Here is a 20583-nt window from a genome sequence, read left to right as displayed (position 1 = left end):
TCTCTGCATGTTTTACATAATTCATGTGTACATTATTTACAGATGAGCAGCAATTTTCGGGATTGCAGTACTAACAAAATACATAATGTACTTCTGATGAAGGCTTTCTACTACAACTTGATCACTCTTAAATTATTTTAATCCTGTTAACCGTACGATTGATCCGTCGACTCCGTCGTTTCAGACCGATCTAACAGGCGAATCGATAGCGTGTCACGATCGTTTTTTACTTAATCCAATGGGGAATTACTCATCAGAAAGGACTTCTCCCGCAATTTTTATTGTTGAAAACTCTGGCTCTCTAGTCATTTTTGTTAACTTCAGATCGCACCTTGGGGCTTATTAGCGTCACGTAACCGATATTCCTTCCACGTGTTAAGGCGATCGATGCTAAGCAGAGGTTCGTACGAAAATGGCGTTCGAAGTTAAGCGGTGGTCTTTGGAAGATGCGAAAGATGTTCCTTTCCCTTTCGAATGATAATGAGGAGGCGTTCGAGGTTAATCTGCGGGCGATACGAAGGAATTGGTATATGAAACATACAGGAGGTGGCCGGTCATCAACACGGAGAAGTGGGAATTGAATAAAACTAAGCTTTGTTCATAAAAAAAGATAAGAAAATTGAAATATATTACGCACGAAAAGTCAGGAAAGAAAACAACACAGAAAAAAACCTGACATAATACAAAAATTCAAGAAATAAATCAACTACGCTCAGAAAGTGCAAAAGGGAAGCGTGTTTATGTATTAGAGGGCCCCGTCTTCTTGTATTGCTTACCTACCGTCCATATATAGCGAGGAATCGGAACTGTATGAGTTTAATTAGCGGAATAAAATAAGGTCAATTAAATTGACATGTGGTTTCGCGCCCTGATTCGTGAATGAATCGAAGTTCTGAATTTGATCTAGAAATTGGATGATAATTCGTGTTGCATTTCTTCAGAACTTGTAAAATGTTGAGGTTTTAATTTTAAAGATATTTGAAATACGTTTCAAAACTTCTAAAATTTTCGAGTTTAATGCATTAAAAGAAATGAGTTTTTTCGAAATTATTTGGTCATTCATGGGCTTTCTGAAAAATACACGAACAAACAATCGTATAAGTTGAATTCGCAAAACTTGTTGCGAATGTTCGGATTTCGTTCTATTTTTGTAAAAATGAAGCTGATTTATTGTGTAGACTGTATGTAGAATACCTGCCATGCTTTTCGTATAAGAAGAACGTTGAAGGACTATCGACACTAATGATTATGTGTTTATTGGTGAAAAATACAAATTAGGTGATTCTTAACTTCACCGTTAAAGTGTACCTCAAAACAAAAATTCATTTAAATTTGACTTCCATTGGAATTGCACCGGGATATATTTCTCCTTTTTTCTTCTTCTTCCAATTTCGCAATTTTCTTGTTTAAATATTTCTTTCTTCTTGAAACTCTTCTTCAGTCCTTTGTCTTCATGAATAACGCCAACTTTTCGTACGGTTATTAGTTGGTTATTGTATTGGTATTATTTTTCTCTCATATCCCTTGCTGTAAAACTACTATAAAATGATTATAATTATCTCCCGGGCCATTTCTATTTTTCGTATTAACTTCTTGTTAATTTGGCAATTCTTTGACTTCGCCAATTTTTCTTCTATTTTCAATAACTTCAAGCATTTACTAATTCTACTTCTTTATTCTTCTTGCTGTAATTTCTTGTTCATATCTTGTAATTATGTCAATTCTTAATTTATCAATTTTTACTGAGCTATCGTCACTACTTCTTCCGTCCCTAGTTTTAAATTTATCTCTTGTGCTCTACGACTATCCTCTATAGTTTTGATTATCCTTTTGTTGAATGCTTCCCCTCTCTTCTTCCAAATCGTGTCTTTTTTATCTCACTCTCCTACCCCCTACAAGCTGTCAACAATATGTTGACTCTCAATTCTCTCTTTTGCTTCATTTTCTTCAGTTTCCTCTTTGACTTGTTTTAAGTTTTCAATCGAATTATTAAAATTTTCTTCTTCTGTTTTGTAACGTTCTTTAGTTTCTTCAAACTTAATGTGTTTTATTTCTTTTCTTTCTTCAAGTGTTTTTGTTTCTTCTTTTATTCTAATTTGCTGGAAATAATTTCTTGTAAATAAACAAATAAATTTGCAAAAATGCGCTAAAAAAGGCACTGTAAATGTTGAATCGATCAACTTTTGACATTGCGTAATATGCCGCTAAAGCTATGCCCAGTTTGAATTTCATGCAATTCGGTTCATAACCAACGGAGATGTCAAAATGGCCTTCCATGTTTTTTAGCCTGCATTTCCATTTCTTGAAATTTCAAAAGTGTTTTTGTGTCAGTTTTTAACAGCTCTCAAATTTCAAAAAAAGTGGTTTGGGGTAATTTTACACTTCTTGTTGAATTCAAAATAAAGCTTTTGAATAATTCAGTGTACAGGGTGAGTAAAAAAACTTGAAATTGAAGAATAGGACAGAGGACTCCAAATAGGAAGCGCGAGAACTTAAGACAATGAGATTGTGTTGCGTGTCGAAAATTCGAAATATACGGTGAGATATTAATGAGACGAGACCCACCTTGTGGCGTGATGCCAAAATAAATTTCTGTGCACCTTTGTACATGTTCCCCAAACGAATAGGAAAGGAATGTATTTCGGTATTAGATCTTTCGAAACGGTTCGAATGGTTTTTGAAGACAGTTGGACTTTATTAAATCGCCAATCGTCTGTGACTCTGTCAACGTTCCAAAGAATTTTTTTAATAATTTCCGCGCTTTCCACATTTAAAACGTCTCGTATTTCACATCCGAAATTAACGAGGAGCGAGAGAGGTGCGACTGGATGGGCCAATTGCAGACCAGTTGAGTGCATCGAGCAATGAGGAAGCCAGATTTTATTATTTGAGTAACGCAGTGTGGGTGATGTTATATAATTAGAAACCCGGGGCGAGCGGGTGGACCCGGCGTGCAGCTTCGGTTATAAATATTTTTGTTTTTCTGGGTTAATTTTATAAACATCGCGACCTTGTAGAATTCATGCACATTTCAAGATTGTATAATAATATGTAAATTGCCCATAAATTCAAGGATTCACTTTTATGATTTTTGTTTATGTGCGTCTTTCGATTACGCTAATTTGTGTATACTTGGGATTTATTTGATCTTTCGATAGGTTTTTCTTTGTCGAATGTGACCTTGTAGGTACATCAATTAAAGAGATTTATCGAAAAATGTATTTGCTTGGAGTGCAAACATTTGACGACAACTGCTGAGTAAATTTATAATTCTCCTTCATGTAATCCGGTTATCAGTGCTGAAATCGCAGCGCATATTCCCACCGTTGGATCGTTTGCACTGTTCGTGGTACAAACTGCAAAAGTGCGCTTTCTCAAGAGGTATAGTAGGATTTTCCTTAGTTTGCGCGCACGTCATCGGTGTACTATTACGTCACACTAAGTATGTTTAAATAGCCAATTGAAAACTCATAATTTAGTGCGTAAGAAAAGACAAGAACATATAAAATATATTACGCACAGACGATGTTAGGGAAACCTTCTTCGGGACAAAAACCGTGGCATAGCCCACACGAATACACGAATTAAATTAACAAAGACAACAAAATCAGAATAAAATCCACAAAACATTTCGAATTCTTATAAAGTAACCACTCACCTCTGGTGGTAAAAGCGGACCGCTTTCTCGTTCAAAATAACGAATAAGATTAGAAATAAGTTTCACTTTTTCTTGATAAACCTGATGGTATTTTTGGGTTATATAACTTTTGGCACAGATATGGCAGTGAGACGTACGGAAGTTATGCTTCTATAATTGTTCGCGAGATTGTTCGTTATGAAACTAACGGATTTTTTATCGGATAATGTAGCAAAACGCGATAAAATAATGAAAACGGTAGCAAACAAATTATTTGATGTTTGATTTTTTTAAATAATTGTTTTGTTTATTTTGTTTTGGCAATTGTAAATTTAGAATTATGTATTAAAATACTAGATTTATTCAGTTAGGAATGCGTAGTTTTTGTTAAAGTTTATCTCATGTTTTTCTCCGAGCGTGGATAAGAAGCTGCGTAAGCTAATTAGTTTCAAGATTAGTACGTGTTCATTCTCTCGAAGACGCACTATTTCGAAGCTTTTTGTAAGACTGTGAGCTATTTTTGTAGAAGAAAGTCTAGTCGCGTTAAGTTTAAGTTGTGTTCCCGTTCAATCTAGGGGCCAATACTGTTATTGTAATTACAACGAAGTCAGTGTCGTCTAAATCGAGATTTGAGTGTCATAATTCAAGTCGGGAAGTGAAGTTTCGAAGCACTATTGCCCCGTGTTTTGTGTTAGTGCGGCTGCTTGTTGGAAATCGGAGGTTGTGGATTATTGACACAAGGTAATTAAAGTTTCTTTAATTAATTGTTTTATCAATTGCTTGGTACGTGGTATGTAGTATTCTGGGCCTTAATGCCTATTTTTCTTTCAGATTATTTGACTGTTTTATATCGAATAAATTTGTTCATCTGTAAATGGTTGATTTCGTGATTAATCGAGCCCAAATTACGACCCAGTAAGATAAGGGTTTCCTAGGAACTTTCTGTTTGCTATATAAGCAAATTTAATTGCGCTTAGTTCTGGTCTTAACATCGATATTGAAGTGATAAAAAATGAAATTCGCGCTTGTGTTATACTGTGTGTTTATCTATTTAAGGGTCCTTGCAAATTCATCAATAACCAATAAATCACGTAATTTACGTTGCAGTAGGTTACTAGAAACCTGGAAGTCAGTCATGACTCATGAGAAATATTTCTGCAAACTTTCCAGGAATCCGGGTCAAAATCGTAGAAATCCTAGAACTTTTAGAAATTTTCCCACAAAGATTTTCCTGGAAATATTCTTTGGGTTGCAATATTATAGATATGTTAGGAGTTAAAAAAACCGTTAAAAATCTTTGTAAGGATTTTCATGGTAATCTTAGAAATCCATTTTAAAATCTTTTTTGATGAAATCCTAGAAATTTTGCAGGGAATTTTTCCGCAATCTTTCTAGGGAATTTCAGAATGAGAAAGGGTAATTTCACAAAATTTTTTTAAACATTCTCTGAGTTTTGTGACAAATATTCCTCACTGAAACATTCATTTCTGGTTAATCTTCAGAAGTTTTCGTGAAACCTATTTTACCGAATATCCCGATAGACATCGAGGCGTCATACAAGATTAGTAATTAGCGACAAGAAACGAAAGTGGATGTGATTTTTTTTCGTGAAATATGACGTGATTTGTTCGAGAATATTTTTCAGGGAGAATTTATAAAAGGTTTTTGAATCGCTTGAGAAAACCTTTAGCTTTGCTGTTCTTTAAAATAATGTTGGTTTTTATTTTTTCAACAACAATAAGATGTGCAGCCCCCCCCCCCCTAATTACCACCCCTTACTTACCACGTTAGAATTCACATTATTTATGTACTTATTACTTGCTCAATTTTGAAAAAAACGAGTTTGAAGTGAAAAAGTGAAGGTGTAGGTAATTTTGTAAAAAATTGAGTTCCCTTCAAAATAACTCAAAATGTTGGTGATACGGTTTTGCTTTTCTTCTGTAGGATAAAAATTGAGTAAGACATGGCTGTTTAAAGTTTTGCATATTATGTTCATTTCGAAAAGGAACAAATTATTTTCGTTTAGTTTTGAGGCAAGGGTTTTAAAAAAAAGAAAAAAAAAGGTTTTTTCAAGCACTTGCATTATTGTTAGGTTGGTTCACGTTGCAACTTTTAATATTGACTTTTGAGAAATAAGCACCAACTGTCAACAAGCGACTACTCCTACTCCGACCACATTTTTTTTGTATTTTTAGCGCATTTTCCAACTCATGTTGGAAGGTGCTATTACGGCCACTTTCTCCGTCCGTCCGAGGCTTTAACTAGGCAATTCGGTGGGGGTTATTGAAATTAGTAAATCCAAAATGTTAACATAAATTATATTTTTAATAAACAAAAGATTACACAGTTACACTTACACTTTGTCCGAAAAAAACAAAACAGAACATAAAAGAAATTACTTATGACTAAAAATATTAAGTTAAACTAAGTTTTAATTTTCTAGGTTTCTGTGCGAATTTCTCTAAAATATTTTCCTGAATTTGTCATTCACGTTTAGTGGAAATTAGCTTAGCAAGTTGCGATAGTGTTGCGAGCAAAATTCCTTTAATTCTTTAACAAAAGTCTCTCCCAGACGCCGTACATATTTAGATGTAGTTATTTCCTAACAAGTGCACGAAGTTAGTGATTCCGAACCGAAAGCAGGATGTTATCCTCGCTACGCTCGTTTTGGTACCTGCTCGCTGCTTGAGGTTCGGAATCGCCTTCGCGCGCATAGGAACAACGTTTTTCCTACGATCGTCTAATTATTTTAATTAGAATCGTTTAGTTTTGTCACATGATTTGTCAAGATTTGAAACTGCTAATTTATTGTGACAATCAAGTTGCATGGTTGCTATGGATTAAACATGCAAATTATAGTGCGCGAATTGATCACTTTGAATGATTAATTCATAAACGATTGTAGGAAAAGATTATTTTAAAAAATCCATCAGTGCTTAATTTCGGGGGGGGGGGTTAACCCTGAAAACCCCCCCTATGAGTGCGCCACTGTTGCGCAATGTCAACTTTATTATTTATGGAGACATTTTTTTGAAATTTTGACAGATGCTTCTGGTAAAGACAAGCATATCGCATATTGTAAAAATCAGATGCGCACACTGCGCAATATCACGTTTCTTATTTATAGGGATTTTTTTTGAAATTTTAACCAAAGATTCTTCTACTAAAGGCAAACATACCGCATATTTTAAACATCATGTGTGCGCATGGTTCCAAGAACTCTAGATAAAAAAAAGGAAAAAATGATAAAAATAGACCATCTGTCAAAAAATGACAAGTGGAGTGTCATTGTGCTGAGAGTGTCATGTTGTATCGACATAAATATAGTGTCCTACGAAAATAAGCTCATTTCTAAGTAAACTTGAAGTGATAAAAAACAAAAGAGAAAAATGTAACAGCTTTATATCTAATTTCCATATTTCAGAAAATTTACCTAAAAAAGTAGAAAAATTCTAGGGGCGGGTCATCACATGGTATAGTAGAGAGGATCAAATAATTTTTCCATCAAAATGAAATCTTGCGTTTGAGAGTCACGCCCCAAAAAGTTCCAATTAACACATATGATACTGGAGTAACCACTACGCAAAAATGTGTACACCAGAATTCCAATAGTGTAAGAGACTTTCAAAATTCCAAAAAAATCCATCATACTTCCAAAATTGCAAAATAGTTCCACTGAATTCCAAAAAATTTCATTGACTTCCAAAGAATTCCACTAAATTATAGTGACTTTCAAACAGCATTTCAAGGCAGGTGGCGCAATAACTTAGTTACTTTTGAGTCAAGTCTTGAAATGAATTTAAAATATTATTTATCACTCACATATACACAGTTTATAACAACGGGAACTATTTATTACTTCGGCGGTGAAATTGAAACTGACGGAAACACAATATTATATATATTATATAACAAACGGCTCTCTTTCTGGAAACAGTCGAACACTTTCGAACGCTCGCGAGTATTCTAGAATGTTCTCGAATAAACACAAAATACTTACACTGTACAAAAATGTTCAACTAAAAAAGTGGACAACCTGTATCTCAATTGAACCTTAAGCTGATCAGCTTGTAAAAAGATTTAAAATTCCAAATGAATTTCATGAATTCCAAAATAGTTTAATGAATTCTTTAAGAATTCTATGAATTCCAAAATAAGTCAATGAATTCTAAAAAAATAATTACATGAATTCCAAAATAATTCCATGAATTCCAAAGTAATGCCATGAATTCCAAAATAATTCCTTGAATTCCAAAACAATTCCATGAATTCCAAAATCATTCCATGAAATCCAAAACAATTTCATGAATTCCAAGGGGTTCTACACCAGAACTACCCTCAACTGGCATAGGTTTTTGGGTTCTAGATGACATTTCGTATTGGGCTATTTTTGAACATGAAAATAATGAAACCAAACTTAGTTTTTGAAAATTTAAAAAATTGAATATTTGGTACGATAGCGAAGAAATTCCTTAGATTTCTAATTTTTCCATTTCACTCTAATATTCAAAAAATAAAAAGGGCATACTTAAAAAAAACCTACTTAAAATCCTTCCGCCCTTCTTATGGTTCACAAGAAAAAAGAAAGAAGAAAATACAATTTTGGGATTTTGGGCGGTTTGTTCTAGTAGTAAAAAAACTATGGAAAAAGGTGCGCTCGTGAAAGGCATTTGACGTTTTTTAAATTAGTTAATGGCGTTGTGTGCTTAATCCATTGACGCGACCCATTAGCGACCTTTTGACATCGGCACAGAGACATTTCAAACATTTTCGCTGTTTATCACAAACTGACACCCTTTCTAGCTTTACCGAAGTTTTGTAGATTTGATTATACGGTCGAAAACTTGCGCGTTCTGGCTTGTATTCCATAAAGACTATCGTCTTATCCGTCGAAAACGGCTAATAAGCTCATATCTGATGTAAAAATGGAAACCTTTTTCCTCACTTTGGGATTTTTATTTAAAATTTAAAACGCCCTCTCCCCCAATTCGCCCGTACTCGTCCAAGAATCTCGTAAATCCTCGTAAAAGAGCACCACAATGAAGTTGGCTGGACATTTATTTGTTTTTCAACATCCCTTTACAAATAACCGGCCGTCCCTCACACCATCGCTCCCCCATGAATAATAATAGTGGCGCGATTACGGGCGGCTAAAATAAATAATTGGGCAATTCTTTATTATTAGGCCGATAAGAAAGGCGCACCCAAACTGCGAATAAATACTAGAAATGGTGCTTTGTAAGCGTTAGCTTTTCTGGAACGGGAGTCCTACATAAAAGCGGACTGAAAAGGAAATACCGTTGAATGGGAGAAATCACACAATCAAAGCGGAAAAAAGCATAATAGATATAATAAAAAAAAGAAGAGAGAAGGGACGCGTTGTGTACTAAATCGTGCACGCGATAAAATGCATTTTCAATTTTTCTCCCAAACGGGATTTGCTCGCTTGACGAATAAAAGCCGAGAAGTTGAGGTGAATCTTTTCACTATATAAATAAGGACAAATAGCGCCATTACGTATCTTTTCCGTGAGAGTTTCGGACTGAATAATTTAGATAGTGTTTTCTCGCCCGTTTTGATTCTCTTAATTGGGAAAAAAAAAGTGCGGAAACGTAGGTATCCATAGTAGCAGAGTGTTTGTTTACCTAATTATAGACTGTTTATACGATTGAGCTTTAATTGCTGTCGACGCGGAGGACGTTTAAATGAACACACAAATATTTACGGGGTAGGTACCACCCGCTTATCGGGAAGCTCAAATCGGGGGGGATTATTTATGATGCGCAATTTGGTAGAGCTATTTCATGTTTGCTTATTAAGCTCCTTTGTGAAACACAACGTATAGATTTATGTGGGGAAGTAGGTACTCTCTCTGGAGCTTTCGTTCACTCAACCACTATTTAGGAGGATTCAAAATATATGTACGATCTTTCGCATCGGGTGGAGTTAGGGTGGTAGGTATTGTTTTAAGTCGAAGATTAGTTTATTCAACCAATAATTCTCCGCAAAGGCTTCTAAAAGCTATATTATAGGATTTCTCATGGAACTTTTATTACAAGAAGGTTTAGGTCGACTTATGCGCAACAAATGGCAGTACCACGAAGTCAATAAGTATATCTCATTAGTTACAAATATCTTAGGTAGCTTAGGTATATTAAAACCAACTCGAAAATATCATTTCACGCGAAATAAAAATATCTTCTAGATGATGTTGTGTAAACTACGCCATGTGGACGTTTCATTTGGCTTCGGCACTTAAATGTCAATTATTTTTGAGCTTAAATATGGTGGTTAATTTTTAAATTAAACGCAAACCCGATCATATTATTTGAATTGTAGGTCAATCTGTTTTGTATTAGAATTATTTAATTATGTAATTTTTGTTTAAATAATCGCTTGTGTTTTGTGTATTTTGTCTTGCTAATTGTAAATTTAAAAGACTACATTTATTCAATTAGGAATTATGTGCGTAGTATTTCTAAAAGTTTATCTCATGCTTTTCTCCGGTCGTAGATAAGAAGTTTCTTATCACCGCGTGGGCTAAATAGTTTCAAGATAAGGACGAAGTATAACATAGGTGTTTAACTTATTCGAAGACGTATTGGTTTATAACGCGCGAGCTGCAAAAGGCAAGGCGCTACAAAAAATACCATGTGCTTTTTAAATAAAAAAAACACACGCCGCTGACCGGCCAACTAGCTCTGTTGACAAAAGGGTAAACAGCGGAGAGAGCAAGACAAATATACAGGGACGTAGGTAAAAGAATTCAATACAATTGGTAATGGCTCCGTAGCTATCCTCGATTTCAACTCAATCTTCTCTACTTACGGTTAGAGGTTCTGGTAGAGTCTTTTGGGCGCCACCTAATTCGTCCAATTTCGCTTATCACTACCCGAACTAGGAAAGGTAGCTTAGCTTGAAAAATATGTAACTATAATCCCACAAAAATAATTATTTATTGGGGTGCTCTGCACCTTCATAAAAGCACAACCAAAACTTCGGTTCCCCAATGGGAATCCCAAAAACTTAGGTCCAACTATGAGGCTTTAAAAAATAAATACTCCAAATTAATTCAAACATAAAACATTTACAAAAAAAAATTTCCCCCATGAAATACGGAATAAAACCCACCAGAATCTCTGGGGTCAGAACACAAATATTGTTACCGTGGCACAAGTGATGAATTAGATAAAGTGATTTCAATCCCTTAATCGGTAGCTTGGGGGCAATGAAGTGGTTCAAGTCGTTACGAGCTCGTACGTTACATACTGGTTATTACTTCGTACATGGGAGTAATACTTAAGTGATTATCAATTATCGTATCCCAATATTCCAAGCTGACTAATTAACAGTATTACAATTGGCTTGAGTGCATATGCCAATTACCACAATGTGGGTCCAATTCAATACAAACAGATAAATTTATAACATTTACATCACCACAGGATCAAATATTTACGTCTGAATGGCTCCTCTGGGTCCTGGTGTAAGTCTTCTACGTAGTGCAATAAAAGGTGTCGGTTATTAGAAGAGTTCGGCTTAGCCCGCAAGATCGTAACGTTGCAATGCTAGACTTTACGGCACTGCTCTGCAATATTCTGTCGCCTAACTTCCCAAGTTCAATCCATCCTCAATAACACCATTCGGTACGTAGATCGGTACAAGGATTTTATCTAGTACAAGGACTCCTATCCAATACAAGGACTCTAAAAATATAACCTAATTACGACTGGTTCTCACTTAAATATAGACGAACGAACCTCTAAGTAGAGAGTAAACAAAAAAACTTCGTCAAACAGCAAGTAATGTAAAAGGCGTTATATCGTGGATCGGATCGGTATCGATGAGTGTTTCGGCTTCAAGATTAAAATTCCATTTCGGAAAGTTGCTGTCGATTTAGATTCATTAACGACACAACATTTAAGTTCGTTGGCAAGTAAAAATGCTTTCGCAAATGGTTAATTCACCAACGGAACATGAAGATGGTAAAACACACACGTTCCTCTTGCAAGTTCTAGCGAGAAGACCCCACTTTCTTTCCGAATTTCCGGCTAGTGCAACGAAGAAATTTATCTCCAACCAATTAAATCACAGAACGGCCTTTACATTACCATATAAGGAAATCTCCAAAACGCTTATCGAAAACGGAAATGAATTATCACCAATACGAACATAGATAGATATGAAAATAACACCAACGCAAATGCATAAAGTTACTAGATGGGTTGCATTCAGCGCGGCGCAAAAAGTTATACACAGAGTGAATAAAAGTGAAATATAGACAACATGTTGGTATTGTTTTAAAACTGTTACTCCCCCTCTCCTTCGAAGCGGGGGAACTTCCAGAAGCTTTATCGCGATCTATTAAGTAAACAAATGAACCCCAGCACAACATATAGTGAAACCCGAAAAAACCAAACAAAAAAAATAAATAAATAACCCCGGAATCCCACTCATCGATCCCGCCGTACCAACACAAGTGACTCATTCATAACAACTATTGCCCTAGATTCGGTAGGCAACAGCCAAACTCTTCACGCCTTCCAAGAGTTCTTCAGCATTCGGCTGGTACAAGGAAAAAAAAGTGAAAACCCAAAAAAAACAAGTCAAAGAAGGTGTATCGTGAAGCAATGCAACTTCCAAAAACAAAAAAAAAGTGAAAGGATCAAAAATAAAATAAAGGTATATACTAAGTTTAGGGAAGCAAAGTGGAAAAGGATAGGGTAGCAAAAGTGGTAGGTGTGTAGGCTATTACCCTCATTCATACAAAATTCACACTCCCATGTAGCTCACCCAGGAAGATACAACAGGATCCACAAATGGCATTCCTTCCCGCCCCCGGTAAAAACTCCCCCACCCCAAAAATACAAAAGAGAAACTAAACAAAATAACCCACCCCAGAAGAGTACGATAGAGGATAGATGTACATGAAACCCACCCCAGACAGTCACAGAAGAAAAAGATGCCTCCTCACTGCCACCATGTACTAGCACGATGAAATGACAGGAGGTGCTATGAGATAGAAATGATCATTAACACATTCGCAGAGAAAGAAAACTTAGTCACTCTGATTCCGGAGAGCCTGTGGTCACCGAAGCTTGCACAGGTCATCTCCTTCCTCGTGTTCTCATACATTCAACAGTTCCTACTGAGTCGGGGGAGTCCTGCGATCTCGAAAGATACACAAGGCCTCACACCCTTCTCGTAGCTCATTCATCCAATGTTCATACTACGAAAAGATGAGGATGAAATGAAATGATAACATAAAGAAGAGCTCTGGTGATCGAGCAGGAAAGTTGCACCTGGAAAGAAAGATCGGCACAACCCCCTAATGGACCATCCGACAGTCCCCATCCAACCATCCCTAAAATTGTGTGAAGACAAAGTGTCAACACTAAATGAAGTCAAATCCGATAATAAAAGTCAAAAAGAGTGAAATCCAACAAAACAGCTAACGTCCGTCAACGGTAGACAAACCTAAAAATACTAAACCTAACCATGATCTTCCGGCTCAACATAGGGCTTAAGATCTTGGACATGCCACAGGCCTGCGGGTTTTCTATCAGCATCCCTCAAAGCGTAAGTGAGATAACCCACTTTACGATCGATCATAAATGGGCCTAAAAATCGAGGTGCTAATTTGGCAGAATAGTCCTTAGTGGCGTCTGAGATAGACTTGTTTTTACGCCAGACCTGATCTCCAATCTCATAAGTCACATGCCTTCGTCGTAAGTCATAGGTTCTCTTGTTTCGGTCATGCATATTCCTAATCCGTTCGACTATTTTTGTGTATAGTTGTTGTTGTTGGGCTAGTCGTTGTTCAACATCAATTGGTTCTTGTTCAGTCAAGTCAGTGTCGAAGCTGTCCCCTCGAATACGAAATTCTTTCCCAAAATTAGCTCGGTAGGGAGTAACACCAATGGTTTCGTGTTTAGAGGTTCTAAGGGCACAGGCAATAGAAGCTAAATTGACATCCCAATGTCGATGATTATTTTTAATGTAAGTTGAAATTAGTTGCTTTACCACCCGGTTCACACGTTCCACAGGGTCGGCTTGAGGGTGATAAAAGGGTGTAAAACGAATTTTAACACGGTAGCGGTCACAAAGATTCATAAAAAGACGGCTGCGCATTTGCACACCGTTGTCGCAAATAATATGTTGAGGTACTCCATATACAAGAAACACAGATTCTTCAATACACTTCACCAAAGTTTGGGCATTTGCAGTCCTTACGGGGAAAAGAAGTACAAACTTGCTTAAATAATCAGAGACAACTAAAAGATGAGTGCGTCCTTGCGTAGAACGTGGTAAGGGACCAATGAAATCTAAACTGATCATTTGCCAAGGCTCGTAAATTCTAGGGTGAGATCCCATAAGACCAGCGGGTCGTAGTTGTTCGGGTTTCTGTTCCGCACAAGTGGAACAGCGTTTAATAAAACGTTTGGTGTCCAGGAGCATTCTGGGCCAATAGTAATGTTGATGAATACGCCAGAAAGTTTTATACACTCCGAAGTGTCCAGATGTAACATTGTTGTGGCATTCTCGTATAATGGCACGACGAAAATTATTGGGAACAACGAGTTTCCATTTTTCATAGTCTCGAGCGTCTGAAGCAGTTTGAATGTACTTGTACAGTAACCCATTCCTCATATTCCATTCAGGGTATTTCTGGGGATGTAGTTCCAATCGATCAAACATACCACGGGATTGACAGTTTCGTCCGAAGGGGTAATAGCATTGACTAGTGGTACGGTACGTGATAAAAGATTAGGTACCACATTGTCTTTCCCTTTACGATGTATAAGGGTAAACGTGTACGGTTGAAGACGAAGTGCCCATCGTGCTAAACGTCCTTGGGGATCTTTAAGAGAATGAAGCCATAAGAGAGAATGATGGTCGGTGATTACGGTAAATGAAACTCCTTCTAGATAGTGTCGGAGTTGCTCCACTCCCCAAATGACAGCTAAACACTCGCGTTCAGTGGTGCTATAATTACATTCCGCATGGGACAAGGATCGAGACAAATAACAGATCACTCGTTCTCCATCGGGAAAAGTTTGAGTTAAAACGGCGCCCAGACCATAGGCTGAAGCGTCGGTTTGTAAAATGAAAGGTTTGGTGAAGTCTGGACAGTGAAGTATGGGTGCAGTAGCTAATAGTTGTTTTAATTGCACAAAGGCTTCTTCACACTCGGAAGTCCAATCAAACTTGACATCCTTCTTAAGAAGTCGGGTTAAAGGTGATACAATAGTTGAGAATTCTGGTATAAATCTTCTGTACCAACTACAGGTACCTAAGAAGCGTCTAACTTCCTGAAGATTAATAGGAGAGGTAATATTAAGAATGGCTTTCACTTTGTCCGGATCGGGGTGCAATCCATGAGCGTCGACCACATACCCTAGGTATTTCAGCTCAGAACGGCAAAAATGACATTTGTCCTTGTTAAGGATGAACCCTGCAGCACGAAGTTTATCGAAGACGGTTTGCAAAATTCGCAGATGCGAATCGAAGTCCTGGGAAACGATGATAACATCGTCCAGATATACTAGGACATTAGGCTGAAGTTCGGGTCCTAACACAGTGTCGATTATGCGTTGGAAAGTTGCTGGTGCGTTAGTCAGACCAAACGGCATGCGACGAAACTGAAAAAGTCCTCGTCCAGGCACAGTGAAGGCTGTATAAGGTCGGGAAGATTCGTCCACTTCGACTTGCCAATAGGCCGCCTTGATGTCAAGCGAACTAAGGTATCGAGCATCTCGAAGTTGGTCGAGAATGGTAGAAATATAAGGAAGAGGAAAAGAATCTTTTACCGTTAAAGAATTAAGCTTCCTATAATCCACGCAGAAGCGATAGGTATTATCTTTCTTCGGGATTAAACATACAGGTGAAGCCCACGGACTATTAGATGGTTCAATGACGTGGTCTTTTAACATCTCATCGATGCAGGTGTTGATGATCTTTTGTTTAATAGGGTTAACTGGGTAGTATCGTTGTTTGAGAGGTGTTGCACCTTCAACAAGGCGTATCTCATGTTTCCCCACGGTAGTGATACCTAACTGGGTCCCCATGGCTTCGAAGTTCTGATTAAGGAGGGTAGTTAACGAGTTTTGTTGTTCAGCCGTGAGATGTGGTTGGTCAATAATGGCTACACTCGGTCTAGTTGTTGGGATTGTGGAAAGAAAATGCCAAGAATCATCAGAAACATTAGGAATAATTCCCATCCTATCCCAGAAATCAATTCCAAGGATCAAGTCGGTAGTTAAAGTAGGCATAACTAGCAAATTTAAGATTATGGTCCTATCTTTTAAAGTTAATGGAGCTATGATGTAACCTATAGACTGTGCATCAACACTATTAGCAACAGTACAGGAAGTAAGTTGGTTTACGAATTTCAAATTAAGTTGTTGTAATTTAAAGCAAAGGTCTTCATTGATAAATGAGCGCGAAGCGCCAGAATCCAACAATCCTATTAAAGGAAGGTTTAATATGGTGAGTTTTACGTAAGGTCTTAAATCGTTATTCACATGTTGAAGCAAAAAATCTAATTTCGGTTTTGAAGAAGATTTGAATATTTTGGTTGCCGGAACCTCCGAAACCTCGCGACAACCTAACGAGCGTTTCGTGGTCCGTTTCCCGAACAGAAGGTATAGGAACGAATAGTAACCCCAGTGGCTCCACATTTATAGCAGAACAATTGTCTAGGTTCGGGGCAATCCACACGGTTATGGCCTATGCGCTGACAATTAAAACAGGGTGACTCACGCGTTTCCATCGAATGAATAGGAAAACGTGAGGTGGTAGGTCGTTGATTGGGGCAGCTAAATCCTGGCTCCAATAATGGTAAACGAGTCTGAGTACGTAAAGCGTCGTGTCGAGCTAAATCTTGTTTAATAGCGTCAAAACGATGGCATTCCGCCAAAAGTCCGTCCAAAGTGTCCGGTACATTTGGTCCAAGTTTTGTAATATAAAAAGGCAAAAGATTTCTACGAATAATTCGCGTTTGTTCGCGGTCGGTGGGTGGTTTTTGTAATCTAGCAAAAAGTCCCTGCATTATGGCAAAATAAATGTCGACTTTCTCGGTAGGTCCCTGGATTCTTGCCTTAATTTCATCCAGTAAATCCTCTTGATAGTGAGGGGGTAAGAAAGCGTCCCTCAATAACTGAGTCAGGTGTTCCCATGACGTCGCTCGGTGAGAGTTGACGTTATACCAAATACTGGCGTTTCCATCAAATAAATCGTATGCGGTTTCGAAAAGTGTTACAGTATCAACCCCTCGCGCGCGAGCCATACGTTCCACCCTATCTAGGAATGAGTTCAAAGTTTCCCCTTTAGTATCTCCCGAAAATTTAATCCCCCATTTATGCACAGGAGTGCTATGAACAGATAATTTAGGTTGCACCTCTGCAGTAGTTCTCGTAGGTGTTGATGTGGTAATAGGTGCGGCATATGGTAATAACATACTATCGTTGAAGCGGAAGGCTTTATTATCTAATGATGCCCTAAGTTGACGAAAAACAGTAACTAATTCCGAAATCTTAAGGGTTTGTTCAGGAGTAAGAGTAAGTAATGTTCGAGTCCGGTGTAGGCGTCGGTCAGCATGTGCAAACAGAGTTACAATTGAGAGATAAGAACCACCCCCATAAGCATCTTCGAAAGAGTCGATACGGTTTTGGAGCACAACCGATAATTCGGTAAGAGCAGCCAAATCGTCCGCAAAAGTGAAAGGATATGTCGGAGGGACATAACCAGGTGTTTTCTCTAACTCTAAAAGTTTTCTAAGGATGTTCCTACTTTCAGTGACAGTAGCCCCTACTTGACCACCCCTGATTTCGACTTCATATTGCAGTTCAGTGTCTCGCAAACGATTAATGTCCATTGCCATAATCGTTATTTATAAATTCAAACACAATAATAATGATAAGGTAATAATACCTAATACCAATACACAATATAATAAAACAAGTACAGTAGGTTCAGATTTCGTTGGATCGAGATTAAATTCCAAAAGTTGAGTAAAAATTGTACCAATTAAAAGTGATTGAAACTTTATTTAAAGCGATTGCCAATTGTTTATAATTCTCCACCTTTATATTGTTACACGAAATTAATTCAACAAAAAAAACAAGGCCACTATAGTTGAGGCGCCAATTTTATATAACGCGCGAGCTGCAAAAGGCAAGGCGCTACAAAAAAATACCATGTGCTTTTTAAATAAAAACACACGCCGCTGACCGGCCAGCTAGCTCTGTTGACAAAAGGGTAAACAGCGGAGAGAGCAAGACAATACAGGGACGTAGGTAAAAGAATTCAATACAATTGGTAATAGCTCCGTAGCTATCCTCGATTTCAACTCAATCTTCTCTACTTACGGTTAGTGGTTCTGGTAGAGTCTTTTGGGCGCCACCTAATTCGTCCAATTTCGCTTATCACTACCCGAACTAGGAAAGGTAGCTTAGCTTGAAAAATATGTAACTATAATCCCACAAAAATAATTATTTATTGGGGTGCTCTGCACCTTCATAAAAGCACAACCAAAACTTCGGTTCCCCAATGGGAATCCCAAAAACTTAGGTCCAACTATGAGGCTTAAAAAATAAATACTCCAAATTAATTCAAACATAAAACATTTACAAAAAAAATTTCCCCCATGAAATACGGAATAAAACCCACCAGAATCTCTGGGGTCAGAACACAAATATTGTTACCGTGGCACAAGTGATGAATTAGATAAAGTGATTTCAATCCCTTAATCGGTAGCTTGGGGGCAATGAAGTGGTTCAAGTCGTTACGAGCTCGTACGTTACATACTGGTTATTACTTCGTACATGGGAGTAATACTTAAGTGATTATCAATTATCGTATCTCAATATTCCAAGCTGACTAATTAACAGTATTACTATTGGCTTTAGTGCATATGCCAATTACCACAATGTGGGTCCAATTCAATACAAACAGATAAATTTATAACATTTACATCACCACAGGATCAAATATTTACGTCTGAATGGCTCCTCTGGGTCCTGGTGTAAGTCTTCTACGTAGTGCAATAAAAGGTGTCGGTTATTAGAAGAGTTCGGCTTAGCCCGCAAGATCGTAACGTTGCAATGCTAGATTTTACGGCACTGCTCTGCAATATTCTGTCGCCTAACTTCCCAAGTTCAATCCATCCTCAATAACACCATTCGGTACGTAGATCGGTACAAGGATTTTATCTAGTACAAGGACTCCTATCCAATACAAGGACTCTAAAAATATAACCTAATTACGACTGGTTCTCACCTAAATATAGACGAACGAACCTCTAAGTAGAGAGTAAACAAAAAAACTTCGTCAAACAGCAAGTAATGTAAAAGGCGTTATATCGTGGATCGGATCGGTATCGATGAGTGTTTCGGCTTCAAGATTAAAATTCCATTTCGGAAAGTTGCTGTCGATTTAGATTCATTAACGACACAACATTTAAGTTCGTTGGCAAGTAAAAATGCTTTCGCAAATGGTTAATTCACCAACGGAACATGAAGATGGTAAAACACACACGTTCCTCTTGCAAGTTCTAGCGAGAAGACCCCACTTTCTTTCCGAATTTCCGGCTAGTGCAACGAAGAAATTTATCTCCAACCAATTAAATCACAGAACGGCCTTTACAATACCATATAAGGAAATCTCCAAAACGCTTATCGAAAACGGAAATGAATTATCACCAATACGAACATAGATAGATATGAAAATAACACCAACGCAAATGCATAAAGTTACTAGATGGGTTGCATTCAGCGCGGCGCAAAAAGTTATACACAGAGTGAATAAAAGTGAAATATAGACAACATGTTGGCATTGTTTTAAAACTGTTACAAATTCTCTACGCTAAGATGCTTCTTATAAAATGGAATTGAAATGACGTTTCAAAGAATAGGTTGTGCATGCGCAGTGCAAACTTTCTTATTTGTGAACGGATTTTTTATGTTAAATGACTGAAATCGTGTTTGGCTAGAGTAACTAATTTTTTCGAACAAAGAGTGCGCTTTTTGTAAATCGTTTAAGTACGTTTAGGTACTTTTTTAACTTGTCATCTCGACCATTAACCAACCAAATTGCATGAAATTGAAACTGGGGCTAGCCAGTACCATATCATATGTAATGTCACCGCTTTAGCACTTTTGATTAAGAAGTATAGTCACTTTAAAAATGAAACCTCCTAATTATTTACCGTACTTTTTATTGGAATATCCAAACACTACTTTGCCTAGCATAGGTTATTATCTCCCTAAATTACTTAGTGAAAACAAAAGTACCTAGTGAGGCAAAACATTATCGACCAAGAAGGAGTTGCTTCTAACCTAACCCAATATTGAGAAACGGGGTTGGCGTTGTTTTATCTCACACTCGCTACATAATAAACCCCCAACTAGCTCAGGGTTAGAAAATAAAACAAACGCTTGAGAACCTTCAAAGTGGTAGCTCCTTCTGGGCATTTAATCTTCTGTACCTACTTCGTGATGACTTGAACGCCACTGAATTTCTACCTTAACTCTCCATGTATGAAACTGAGAAGATGCGAGGGAAGTAATAGCAGTACAATAAAATTAACAAAAGAAATTATTGAATTAGATAGCGTATCAACAAAGTCATTAGTGAAAGCGAATTACTCAATGTTATTAGATGTGACAATAAAAATCCTAATCTAAGACTAGTTAAGACTCCAAGTCATTTGACTATCCTAAGTTTGACTCCTATACCTTTAAGTGATATTTATTTTCTTGTAAAAGTAGTATTTAATAATACCGGGTGATTCATTAGAAGTGATGATCGCTTGAATTTCGCGCGTAAGGTTTTAGTATTTTTTGCATTATTAGATTGACGGTTTGAATTTCGTTAGTAATTTTTTTCTGTCATGACTGTCATTTAAGAAACCAGTGTCGCCGTTAATTGTTGTGTGCCATTTGCGG

This window comes from Photinus pyralis, unplaced genomic scaffold, assembly GCF_008802855.1.
Source record: "Photinus pyralis isolate 1611_PpyrPB1 unplaced genomic scaffold, Ppyr1.3 Ppyr1.4_LG2, whole genome shotgun sequence".
Lineage (NCBI taxonomy): Eukaryota > Metazoa > Arthropoda > Insecta > Coleoptera > Lampyridae > Photinus > Photinus pyralis.
This window is presented reverse-complemented; position numbering follows the sequence as displayed.